Source organism: Strigops habroptila, chromosome Z, assembly GCF_004027225.2.
Source record: "Strigops habroptila isolate Jane chromosome Z, bStrHab1.2.pri, whole genome shotgun sequence".
Classification (NCBI taxonomy): Eukaryota; Metazoa; Chordata; class Aves; order Psittaciformes; family Psittacidae; genus Strigops; species Strigops habroptila.
In genome coordinates this window covers 90,092,589-90,105,781 of record NC_044302.2, presented here as the reverse complement: position 1 = coordinate 90,105,781, position 13,193 = coordinate 90,092,589, and positions in this window count along the sequence as shown.

Below are 13,193 nucleotides of genomic sequence, written 5' to 3'. Positions count from 1 at the left end.
CAGAGTGTTATTATTAATAGAAATTTAGCTGCACTAAAACTTATTTTTTCCTAAATTGTTACAGAAACTGCTGTCTATTTCTTGCAACTGCTGTCATTTAGAAATTTGAAAACCTCGTTGTCTCATACTCAGTCTGTGTTAGTGGGTGGGGGTTTGATTGTGTAGCCTGGAGGGATAGAAGTTTTTCACTATGATAGAACAACAAGTGTCATGTAAATAGGGAAGAAGCAGATGTAAACACACTTTCAAACATCAGACAGAAGGGAAGTGCCTGATAAATCGCTACTGCTAAGAAAATGGCTGATTATCTTTTTCAGTGGAGTTTCTTTTTGATCTGACAATAAATGTAACTGTAGTTGAGATGGGGAAAAGCTTCTCACCTGTTTATTTACTGTCACTGGTCAGTTAGGTCAGTATAGGCTTCTTTGGGAATGGCGTTTGTTTTTCACATACATGCTGTGGCTGGTTCATAGGGGAATGGATTAACTGACTACCCTTGAACTGAATGGATTTTTCTTCAAGTAGTATTGTTTAGTTTAGCAATTCATAGCCACAGAAACAGAAATTACTGTTGCTCAGAGGGAAGAAATGGAGAGTCATCATGTCCTACTTAATCCTTGTTTACTGTTGTCTGCTTACTGATAGAATTCATCTTTATAGCTCTGGTGACTGCATGGAAAAGCAATCTGATAGGCAGTATTTTTCCTGTTGTGAAGCAAGCCTGTGCGTCCCCTGCTCTCAACTTGATACTGTCATGTAAAAGTGTGAAGACGCCTGATGAAGAACTGAAATAAATGGTCCTTGGCTTAGTGGTGATTTGTCAGGGAAGCTCGAATTGTGCTGTCTTGTGAGCAGAGGACTTGCCATTAGCCATGGGGGTAATGGAAAGGCTGGGAACTTGGTGACAGCTGTTGCCTTGGTATTGTGCTTCACTTAACAAAAATGCTGTGATTTTTTTTGTAAGATCTACTTAATTTGGTTTTCATTATACTTTTTCACTGGATCCATATACTCATCATGGATGGGATGGTGAATCAGGTAGGAACTGAGGTTGGGTTGAGGACTCAAGTTTTTGGAAGAAGGTGGGCTCTCAATCCTAAAGGTCAATAGAGCTTGCTGTGAAAACTGCAAAAGTTGGTGGAATGAACAGACTGTTCTTGGAAATCTCTAGGTGTATTTGATAAGGCTAAGTAAGAAATATAGTTTATGCCTCATTGGCCACCATGCTTAGTAGTCTTCTGTTATCAGTTCACTTGGGCAGAAGTTAATGAGATAAAAACTTCTGAAGTAAAGAAATGGTAAGATTCTTACATAACCCTGTTAGTTGTGTGTTATCCAAAGATCTGCTTCACACCGGAAGAGTTTAAATGATTTATGCTTTTGCTAATGGGCTGAAGTGTCAGAATAATTTTCACGCTGTTGAAAATAAAGCCCATTACATTTTGGGACTAGAAAGACCCAAAAGGTGTGCTGTTTGCTAAAGTATCAACACACAATATATCTGAGGGAGAAGCAAATGACTCTCTATGTTGACAGCAAATTTGAGACTGATGTGACCCCAACAATTCACTAGAAATTTGAAGTTAGGTGGTATGTAGCAATAAAACTTTGGTGTGCGTTTGTTGTGTTGATTTTTATGTAATCTTTGAAGCTTTTTGCTAGTTATCTCAACATGAAATGGCTCTGCAGGGCTCTGCTGTTTCCTCTGCTTTTCATTTGCCATCACTTACTGAGATCTGCAGCTGCCTTTGCATTTCCTCTACTATTTGTATTCTGACTGGAAATATCCTTCCATTTCTTGGAACACAAGAACCTCTAACTGCACGCATGTTATTACAGTACGAAGAATATCTTAACAATGGGATCCTGATGATAGTTGGCAGATAAGGTTACTGTTGCTAACACTGGCTAATTAATGATTATGTGTCTTTATATATATTTTGGGGTTTTTTTCAGCATTGTGATAAAGTATACTTAAAATAGTTGGATTACTCTGGCCAACATGATACTTCCCAAAGGAAATAATTGTCCTCATACTAGCTTAGATTATTGTCTGCAGTGAAAGTACTGGTGAAATGCTTTTTCCCCTGAAGTGATTATTGACAACTCGGAAAATAGCCACAGTGAGACTATTCTTGGGGTAAAATGAATAGAGTTTTCACCTGGATTTCTGCTTGCCGTGAACAATGGTATTTGTAGTTGCAATCGTTTGGTTAATGGAAAGAAAACACAGTTGCTTGGGTAGCCTGAAAAGTTCCTACTGTGCCACATAGGACATGAGTAGCATTTATGATGAAATAATAAGTGCTTGTGTCTATTCAAAGGAAAGTTTGGACAACATTAATTTGAAGTATGCTTGCCCCTACGTATAGACTATTTTTTCACACACCCCCCCTTTTCTTTTCTAGAGAGATTTTTCAGTATATGTTGTAGTCATCTTTCAGTAGTGAGAGAACTAGTTGCCATAATTTACTCTTGAGTCACTCCTCTGAGTCTGTGTAGGGAAAGTGCGTATCTTTTCCCTGTTTCCATTCATCATCTGTTATGCTACTATTCCATAGTAATGTGCCTTTCATCCATCAAAACATTTTGCAGTAACCTGTGGAAAATGTTTGTGGCTTACTTGTTAAAATGTTTGGGAACAAACATTGTGGGTTTTGGGAGCAGGTTTTTGTAAATAAGCTATCTAGACATTTTCCTGACGTCTCCTATAAATTTGTTCATGCCTTGGTGTTTTAATTTAATGGTACTGTTTTGCAGGAAATTAAAATTACTTTTTTTTCCTGTGATCATTAAGGAGTTTTGCAACTCCTTTTTTAACATGGTCCAGTTGCAGCTTTTGAGAATGAACTTGCGAAGGTCATGCTTGGGTGCATTTCTTACTAGATTTTGTTAGATTCCTAGATTGTTATCTGGCTGAGTCTGTTTGCTCTGTAGTCTGAATGGCTTGAAAAGAAAGAAGTGTCTGTTAAGACTACAGAATTGCAAGCTTGCAATGTGCCGTGTGAAAAGGTGAAGAGAAGGAAATGTACAGCTAAAGAACTGAGTTATTTCGCGAACTTTTTCAGGACATGTTCTAGAAACAGTATTTTTCTCATTTTGGAGGCAAAAACTAAACTCCAAACTGTTAAAAAACACTAAAATTTGGAGCCGCTTCTGTTCAAACACCGGTTTATCAGGCATACGCTTTTTTATGCAATTTTTTAGAAAAAGTTATAGCAATGATTTTTTTTTCCCCCAAGAAATCTGCCTAGATAAACACCGTGTTTGGCACCACAGAACTTTTAAAGCTAATTGAATCTATACCAATATATAGTTTTTAAGTGGTTTATTTTGTGAGTTTGATACTTCGAAGCATTCATCTTAACTGAATAAGTAAATTTCTGTGAAGCTTTGTGAGAACTTTGGAGCCTTCCACAGGTGGAGGTCGCATCCTTGGGTGAAGGAAGAGACCTGTTGACTTCTTGTGTAGCAGTTCTTGGACAAAGAGGCTCCTATGTGCTTTGGGGAATGAGTTTGCTCTGCTTTAGGTCAGTATTGCCTCAGAAGTTTGTCATCAGCAGTCTGCCATGTTATTGAAGAGCATGACTGACTTTTTAGCATTCTTGGTACCTTCTACTGAAGTCAGATTTGGATAGATATTTAGCTTTATTAATTAAACATTCTATTTTGTGTGGTTTTGTCTCCAAGAAGCTTGAGAAGCTTGAGATCAGCACATAGTCAAAAAATTTATAAATCTGAAATTGGCATACAGCTTAGCTAATTTTCAATTCTCTTTTGCATCTGGTTACGTTCCTGCTTGAGTCATTGCTAATGCACTTCCATAGGCGTAATCGATGGGTGCAGTGCTTAGGAGGTGAGTCCTGGTACAAGGTAACATAATACTGTCCTGTTACCAAGCAGATTTTTTTGTTACAGGTCTTTTGAATGCAACATGTGTGAAAGGTGTAAAGAAGTGGAATAAAATAACTCATACCACTGCTTTTTACATTAAAAGTATACAAGATCTGAATTGAAACCCTTCTTATAAAACAGTTTGACAATCTGTTGGTAAATCTTCAACAGTATACTTTCTTTTTCCTGTGTAAATCTCAATAATTACTTTTCAGTAAGTATTAAATTTTCTGTTACAAATACTCAGACAAACCTCTATGTAAATAGCTGACAACAATACTTCAGTAATGATTCAGTATAGGTTAGTGCAGCGTATGTGTGCACTGGTGAGTTTATGAGTGGTACTGTGATGGATTCCCCCATGGCTGAGCGAGCAGCGCTTTGGTTCAGGCATCACCAGCAAGCAGACCTGACCTATACCAGCTCTGTTCTGTAAACCATGAGAACCATGCAAGGCCGCATCTTTCAGGGACCAAGGAGTCCAGGACACGTCAGGAGGTAGCAGCACAAACACCAAGCAAGGTTTGACTACAAGTTGCTTCATGCTATAAGCACCTGTAGCCTCCCTAGGCCCATGGAACAATCCTGTACAGCAGCATGCCCAAGAGCAGAGATGTCTGTCAAAGTTGCTCCTGGAGACTGAGAGACCCTTCAGCCAGCACCTACAGCGAGGTAAGTGGCATTTTGCTTACATTCAGCCTAAAAGTATATTGCATGCTAGCTATATTTCTATATATCCAGCTATAGCTTAATTATTAGAAGTATAGTAAGTAGCAGTGTTTGACCACTGCCTAAATTATTTTTTAAACCATCCTTTAAATAATTGTCGAATCTCTGTTAAATTACAATTCAGTAATTGCTTAACCACCATTCCCATTCAATCATTTGATCATCTAATCATTAATAAACCGCTTTTAATTAAATTCATAGCAATGACTTCTCTTAATAAATCGCCTGCAACATGTACTAAGTGCTCAATCTGCACTTGGATTTCTTGCATGTTGTAGAGTAGGAAGGTTGTTGCAAGTATTTGTTGTAGAGCTACGGAAAACCTGCATGTTTGTGGCCTATAACAACGCTGTGTTGTTGGGTTGGAATCCTTCATTCTCAAAGTGTTTCTGAATGTCCAGGATATTTATTTGGTCTTTTAGAGGTCAACCTCCTCCATGTTTTGTGGAGGACTGTGTTTTGAAAAGAATAAAGTCAGCTCAGAGATAGTATTGGGTTATGACAGCAAACAGTTGGAATAAAGCTTGTTTAAGTGCTCTGTACTGCTACTACTGCCAGTAGTGCTGAGGCACTTGGCAGCACTTAGAAATGAAATGAGTGTCCCCGCTGCTTCTTGACACATGAACCTTCAGTCAATACTTAGACTTTGGTGGAATAGAGGTTTGAGTAATTGTTTTCAAAGAGATGAGAGTTGAAATTAAAACATTGTCTTAAGTAACACCCTCTTACTGTGTTAATGGTGGGACTGGGAATGTTAGAAAACAGTTGTCTTCAGCCCTCAGGAAAAGCATTCCAGTGTCAATTCCATGTGATGACTTAATTGGCCAGTGTTTTGGAGATGTATTTTAGTCTTGGTATGACTACTTTGAGCAATATGTTAAAACAAGATAATGTTCATTGTTCAAGATGTTTAGAATAATATATGTTTAGTACTGGTAAGAATTTAGGTTTACCCTATAGGAATGTTGCCAGAGCAATGAGATGAGAAGCAGCACAGACCACATGGGCCACGTAGTGCCTCTGTTGTTTCAGGATTTAACAATTTCAGACAATACTGAGCATTTACTGCTGTAAAATATACGAAAATTTGCAAAATTGGCGAAGATGGGTTACTGCATGTGGGCTTCTTGGTTAGTCCTCTCATGGGGTGGGCTGGGCTCATATCTCTTCTGGTACTGAAATACAGTATTTTTGGTGACATGAAATGTGATTTCAATCCCTACTTACAGACAGGTTTTCCTGAATGATGTCGCTGTGGTCCTACCTTTTGTAATGTGCCTTAACTATCACTCCTGTCAGCTTCTCTGTGCCAGTGGGCATACCTCCTAGGATGCACTTGGGTGACTTATGAGATCTTGCTGTCTTCTTTGTTACCTGTTACCACCAGCACTCGTTGGCACCTGGAAAAAGGAGAACAGCTTTCCTTCACCTAAGTCTGCTCTGAAACAAGGCATGGCACTGTTAATAATACAGCAAAAGTCTCTTTGAACTCTTCTTGGTGGAAAAAAATAATGCAAGAACAGCTGTATGAAGTGTATGTCTAGGCCAGTAACTTGTTTCCACATGAATATGTGCCTCTTGTCACAAGAAAGTGCCACGACTCATTTTCCAGCTTGAGAAAGGATGACTTGCTCATCAATCTGTTGCCTGATTCACTCCTGCATCAGGTAAGATGCAGGATCAGCCTCTGCTCTTCTATCACCACAGGCTCTCTTAACAAACAACATTTGGAGAAATTTTCAGACCAGCTTTGCATAGCTCTGAAGACAGGGGACCAACTCACAGTTTATCATGTGAATATATACAAAGCATTCCAGTCTCATGTTCAAGGGCTTGATATTTAAGTTATACTGAAAAATTTAAATGTGCTGCATAAGCAAGGGGTCTGGTTTTGCTTTTTAGCATAGTAGGAGGCAAATGCAATGTGGGAGGGAGGTATGGACAGTTATATTAATTTGTTGGAGATGTATCTGTTTAGATTTTTCCGGTTTTCTGGCACTTAAAGTGAGCAGAACTGCAGTCTGGAGGCAGAAAGGGAACCACACAAATGTCTTTGCAGGACTTCTTATAAAGAGGCTTACCTTTGCATAGCTTTATTTGATTTGTAGGTTATAGGTCTCTCAACAGAAAGCTCACTGTCCAGATAAGACAGTAAAAGACATTGTTAATCTTTGCCCTAGCCAGGTTTCAGGCTCATCTTTGGCTGTCTTTGGGGCCTTTCAAGGTCTGGCTGCTCCTTCTAGCTGTGTTCCCTTTGTACATGGCCCGCTTCAGACACTTCAACCCTGAAAGTCTTCCCTCTTCTCTGAGCAGGAGCAGCAGTGCCCTAGTGCAGAGCCAGCCAGCAGCCATGTGCTTTGAGGGGCTGTTAGCTGACAGTGAGGAATCATTGGGGTAGGGCCGGTATCCACTGTGCCTCACTCTAGCTCACCAAATATGACCATTTCCAAGCACCTGATATCTGGGAAAGTCTCTGGACTCTTCTTTAGTTTTCTTCAGCTCCGGTTGGCTGTGGTCTTGACCCCATCAGCTTTTAATCATCTGGCTTATAATTTCTTTTATCCAGTGGTAATTTCCCCAGAGGAAACAAAAGGGGAATAATATTTCCTTCCTGTCATTACTTTCCCCCCATATTTTTAAATTTAATTCATGATCTCTGCAGAACTAGGATGCATTTTCTTTGTTTGAACAGTGCACAACTGGGAGAGACGTGGCACTTCCAGGTGGAGCCTGTTGACCCCAAAGGGTAAGAAACGTTGCTGGACACACACAGCCCTGCATAGACCTGTATGAGTGCAGCCTGCCACTAGATGTCAGCATTATTTTAAATATTAACAACTGAGAAACCGATTGGCCATTCCTGCTTAAAATGTGCTGATGCGATGCTGATTTTTGATGCACGAAACTCGGTAACTAGTACCAAGAGGCTGCAGGCTCTTACATTTGTGAAACCCATGTTGCTAGCCACACACCAGGGTGAATTTTTCCTAATAATTTCCTACATTTTAGACCTTGTGAAAACAAGCTAACAAAGTGAGATTTAATAATAAGACCTTTGAAGTTCAGTTGTGCTTGCATTCAAGCATGTACCCATGGAAGAGGTGAAGCTCCCTGCCAGCAAAAGTGCTTTTGCGTCATGGAACACCCCCCCCAGCAAAGCTGAAGAGCTTTTGTGTGCAGATGAGAGTTGCATCTAGGGGGGAAGTGGGCTAAACCAATTTTGGTGATTTTCTGATGCAGAAAAGATACAGTCCCATTCCTGTCTCCGTTGCACTTCAACTGGCTAATCTGACAGAAAAATAACCCATCAGGAACAGCAAATAAGTTTCTTTTGAGGGGAAGACGATCCCTCTCCCATCAGATGAGTGGCTGTGTCAGTATCAAGGGCAAGGCCATGCAGCTGAGGGCAGGAGTGATGAAAGGCAGAGGGGCAACTCTTTTTGATAAATGAATCACTATTTTTTTCCTAATTTCTGTTTGCTTTTTTTGCCCAGGGGTCACAATAGCTACCTGTGTTGTACAAACCTTGATTTCCATCACCTCTTGCTCCTTTTGCTTTTCATGGCTATTCCTTCCTGTTTCTGTCTTATTGAAGAGGCTGGGTAGAGCTCTGTAAGTATCTTCTGCAGTTCTCTACTTTGTGCCAGTTTTCTTGTCCTCCAGAGGGGACTAATCCATTGTTTCACTAATCCATCTCTTCCCATTCACATCATTCTTAAACATTTCCTTTTTCTGTATTTCCCACAGTAAGAGATTTGTAGAAGTGCAATTAACTCTTTCTGTATTTGTAGCACTGTATCATTTCTTCATTGTGTTCTATCATACAATCGTTGTGTTGGCAGATCTCTTTATCCATCTTGACATTAGGAGTTTGAGAGGACTTAAGAGTTGGCTGGAACAAATGGCAGAGGGCCTGCAACTGTAAATCCATTAGGACAAGGGCTGTCTGGCAAAGAACTGAATACAGCATCAGTGCTTAACAACTAATAGAGAATAACATGATAATATCTCATCTCAGGCTCTGCTTCATGTCAGCATTGAAACTACCTCTGCTGACTTTCAAAGATGTATGAACTCCCATTCTCTTCCTTTTTGGTATATTGTTTTGGTTCCCATGCTGCATAGTTACTACATAGTTTATCATTCTAAGTGGTTTATAAACTTTTGGATTTTATGTGGGCTTATGAACGCTTCTGCTAGGCAGATCTTTTGCTGAACTCTTATTTTATCTATTACCATTATTCACTTGGGATAAAGCCCACTTGAGTTTCTGGCGGAAGGAAAGAAGCTAGCCCCTGTGGCTCGTGAATCCCTTTGTCTCAAATGTAGCCAAGATGAAGAGGTTTTGAATTGTGATTGAATCCTATACTCCCTGAAGCCCTTGTATGTTTTGCAAAATTGTTATGTTTGGTAGAATCCAGTAAATACCAGACATATACTTTATTCTAAGTTGGGAATTTCATATCCTTCTGAAACAAAATACTTTATTTCCCACATGTTTTGACTATATTATCTTGGCACCATTCATGTCACTCCACTTAGAATTGTGTCAGCATTCTCATTATAAGCTGTTTTTCAGAGGTTATAACTTAGACATTAAAATTTGCTTCCACTTAGAAACTTGGTCTCAGCCCAGAAGTAATTAAAAAAAAAAAAAATACAGATTTTTACACATAATTTATGTTGTTGTTTTGGGAGGGCAAGGGGGGAACAAAAAATTAGCACTGAAAAATGGTGAAGTGCACATTATAATTTGTTCTACTTTGACCGATTAAATGTTGGAAAAATTCAGAATTTGTCAATCTTGTTAAGATGCAATAAATTGCAATATCTTTTTTAGTTGTATAGATTTTCAAATGAAAGGTGGAGGTAAATAGGTCTGAGTATGTATGACAAGATGCATCTTATTCCTACTCCTGTAGGTCTGCAGGTAGAATCCCTTCAGCATTTATCAAAAGCTGTGAGAATTTGACACATTGAGAGTCCCCATCCCTACTCTGAACTTTAAATCCCATCAATTCAAAAGGGCCTCAGCTGCTGAATTTATTACACCTCATAAGTGCCTCAGAAGTTACAATGCATGTACCTGTCCCTGGGGTGCAGAAAGGCCTTATATAGAACCAAGGCACAGTATAACTAAGCAACTCCCTATTGTGTGGCAGGTGCATGTGGACTGGCTGCTGGGGGGGTTGGACAGAAGGGAGATGGGGTGCCCAAGGTGGGGCATCCCTCTGGGTACATTGTAGCCAGGAGATAGTGTTACTAGGGCTTCAAAGTACATGTGTTTTTTTAGTGATAACTTGTTTACTGAAGTTCAAGTGATTCTTGGGGTTTACAGGATCAAAGACAGGAAAAAAAGAGCAAAAGGATTGTTTTGTGGTTTGCATTTTTGAAAATGCTCTGCAACAGCCTAAATCAATATACCTCTCTCCATGTATACTTACAGAAAGCTTCAGGAAAGAGTCTGGTTATAAAATACAGTGAGAAAGCCAGGGGAATATTTCCTATGATAGGAGTGGGAAGGTACATTTCTTTAATACATTTACTGCTAAAGTCGGGTTTTAGTGGGTTTTTTTTTTGTTTGTTTGGGTTTTTTTGGGTTTTTTTTAATCATGAAAGGAGAATCTTTAGGAAAGATTTAGAAAAGGAGCAAACTTTAGCTGCTTATTAAGTTATTCAGGATTATGCCAAAGATGCATTTCAACAAGAAACTATTTTGTGTAGTTGAGAGCTTCAGCAGTGGTAATGGCTGAGGATAACTGGGCAAAAACCTTTACTGACCAACAGAGACTTATCTTGTTACAGTGAAATGCAAAAAAATAAAGCAGGCTCTTCTCACATTTAAAACCCAGTGATTGTAGAGTGTTTTATGCTTTCTAGCTTGTATAGAATTTAGGGAGATAAAGGGAGATCTTGCATCCAGTGAGAGGTCTCAGAAAATACTGGGTCTTCTTTCCAGTTTTCTAAACATAAAGAAGTGCAAAAGAGAGTAAATTCTAAAATTGCCAATCTGAAAAATGCAGCAAATGGAGAAAAAAAAAAAAAAAAAAGGTTAAGTTAAGCCTCATCCTGAAGGAAAATCAGACAACATCTGTGAAACAAAAAGTTGCAGGTTCAGGAATGTGAGTAATAGTGGACGGAGCTGGAGAAATCAGTGTGGAAACATGCCTGCCTTTCCCCCCATGGAGTTCTGGATTTGGTATGCACACTTGGGTAATTTGTTATGCAAGGGAGTTGCTTCGGATTGAAGCAAGATCTGAGATTAACTGGTAAATACCTCATGAACGTCCCAGTCCAGTAGATACACTGGCAAATAACTCTGTACAGGAGGACCCGTCACTTGAGTTTTTAGGGTGTCCATGAGAAGAGGTGAGGAACTGAGATCAGAGGGAGGATCAGTTATGTGGCTTTGCTCCTCATGACAAGAGGCTTTATTTGTGATAGCAAATGGTCAAGGGAAGTAATCCTTCCCCTTTTCTTGGCATTGGTGAAGCTCAGCCGGAGTGCTGGGCCCCTCCTGGGGCCCCAGGATGAGAAAGATGGATTTACTGATGCGGGTCCAATGAAGGGCCACAAAGATGTCGAAGGGACTGGAGCGTCTGTCCAGGAGAGGCTGAGAGAGCTGGCTCTGCTGAGCCTGGAGCAGAGGAGGCTTGAGGTGAGATTATCAATGCATATGATCCCTGATGAAGGGGACTAAAGAAGACAGAGCCAGACTCCTCTTAGAGAAAGGACAAGAGGCAATGAGCACAAACTTGAAATACTGGAAATTTTGTTTAAATATACAGAACCTTTTTTATCAACAATTCTGGCGATTCAACACAGGAATAGGTTCTCCAGAGAGTTGGTGGAGTCTTCATCCTTGCAGATATTCAAAACCCAGCTGGGCATGATGCTGGTTAACCTCCTCCATTTACCCCCTTTCAGAAGGGGGATTGGACTAGATGATATGCAGAAGTCCCTTCCAACCACATCCTTTCCGTGAAAAATTTACTCATTGAGAAGTAGGTTGCAGAGCTGCGGCCATAGAAGCCCCTTATGAAAGATTTAACAAATATAAATTTCTACTAAATGTTTAGTTTCCAGCAACATTTTTTTGAATCATGAAAGCAAAACCTCCTGACTCTTACCATTGCAGCAACAAAGGGAGTGAAAACCAGGCTCAGAAACCATGGAGAGTCAAGGATCCTTTGTATCATGGTGTCTGCAGATTTGGAAGTTTGTCCTTGAAATCAAATGTTCAAAGTGAAGGCTTAAAAGGGCAGTTTTGCTGGTTACACTACAAATAGTTTTTCTTTAGAAATGCATTTTAAAGAGGTTAGTACAAACAGGGGGTTTTGTAAGTTTAAAAACAAATCCGTAAGAAGTTTATTCTAGAATAAAATTTGATCATAAACATATGACATTAAGACTCAAATCCTTGTCTGGGGAATCAGATATCCTGACTCTGTTCTGGTTCACGAAAATGTCAGCTTTGATGCAGACCTGGCTTCATTCACGAGTGAAGGTTATGATGAGCTGAGGCTGATCTTAAGCTGATCCACTGGGCAGCAGACTGAGCTTTTAATGGGGGTAAAGAGGTGGCTGGTAATGAGGAGAAGAAAAAACTGGTGAGTGAAGCATACTGCCTTCTGATTAAAAAGATGGAGAGCATGGAAGTCTGGATTTCAGTGCAGAGAACTTTGGGATATGAGCCTTGACTGATTGACTGAGTTGAAGAAGAGGGGTGTCTTAGGGTGAGAGATGAGTAAGGCCCAGCTGCAGGGAGGAGAGGAGACAGAGATGAAAATGCACTTAAGTGCAGTCTCTTAGGCTTTGATTTTGCAAAGTGATCTGTTCAGGCAAACCTTTACACCCACACAAAGCCCTGTTGAGGATAATGGGAGTTTGTGCAGGCTCACGTGCATCAACTTGCAAGAAAGGGGCCCAGAGTCCTCAGGAGAAGTTTACACTGAGTACAGGTAACACAAGAAATGGTTGGAAACAGCACATTTCAGCAGTTCCTGATTTCGAAACAGGCACTGGGAGGGAGAGCTGGCCCTATGGAGCATCCAGGAAGATAGAGTTGCATTGATGTCGTCGTGCTGTCAGTGCTTCTGTTGTAACACGCAGTGAAGTTTACATTTTATGTCATCCCCCTCTTGCCCCAAATATCTTTCAGGCTGAAATTTGGCAGATGAGCATTCAGGATGGGAGGCTGATGTCTTCTGAAATGTGAGTGCAATTCGTTTAGACTCTCAGTTTTGCAGGGAATTTGAAAGGGGAAAAATGTTAGCTGGTTTCTCATTTGCTTTTCAAAATAGTATTTTACATTAGAAATGCTGGGTGATGTGGAGAATGTTGTTAAGGCTTTTCTTTAAGCTAAACTAGGTTATTCCTTGCAACAGATCCTGTCAGGACATTTGTGACTTATTTTAGAAATGCTGTGGACTTTATTACTTTGCAATCCCTACACTGTATGTTTGAATCTCACTGGCAGTTTCTAACCAGTAATTTCGATTAGAGGACTTCTATACATTACATTTTAGTGTGACTGCATTACATAGCAGGGCCTGGCTGTTCTGAATGCC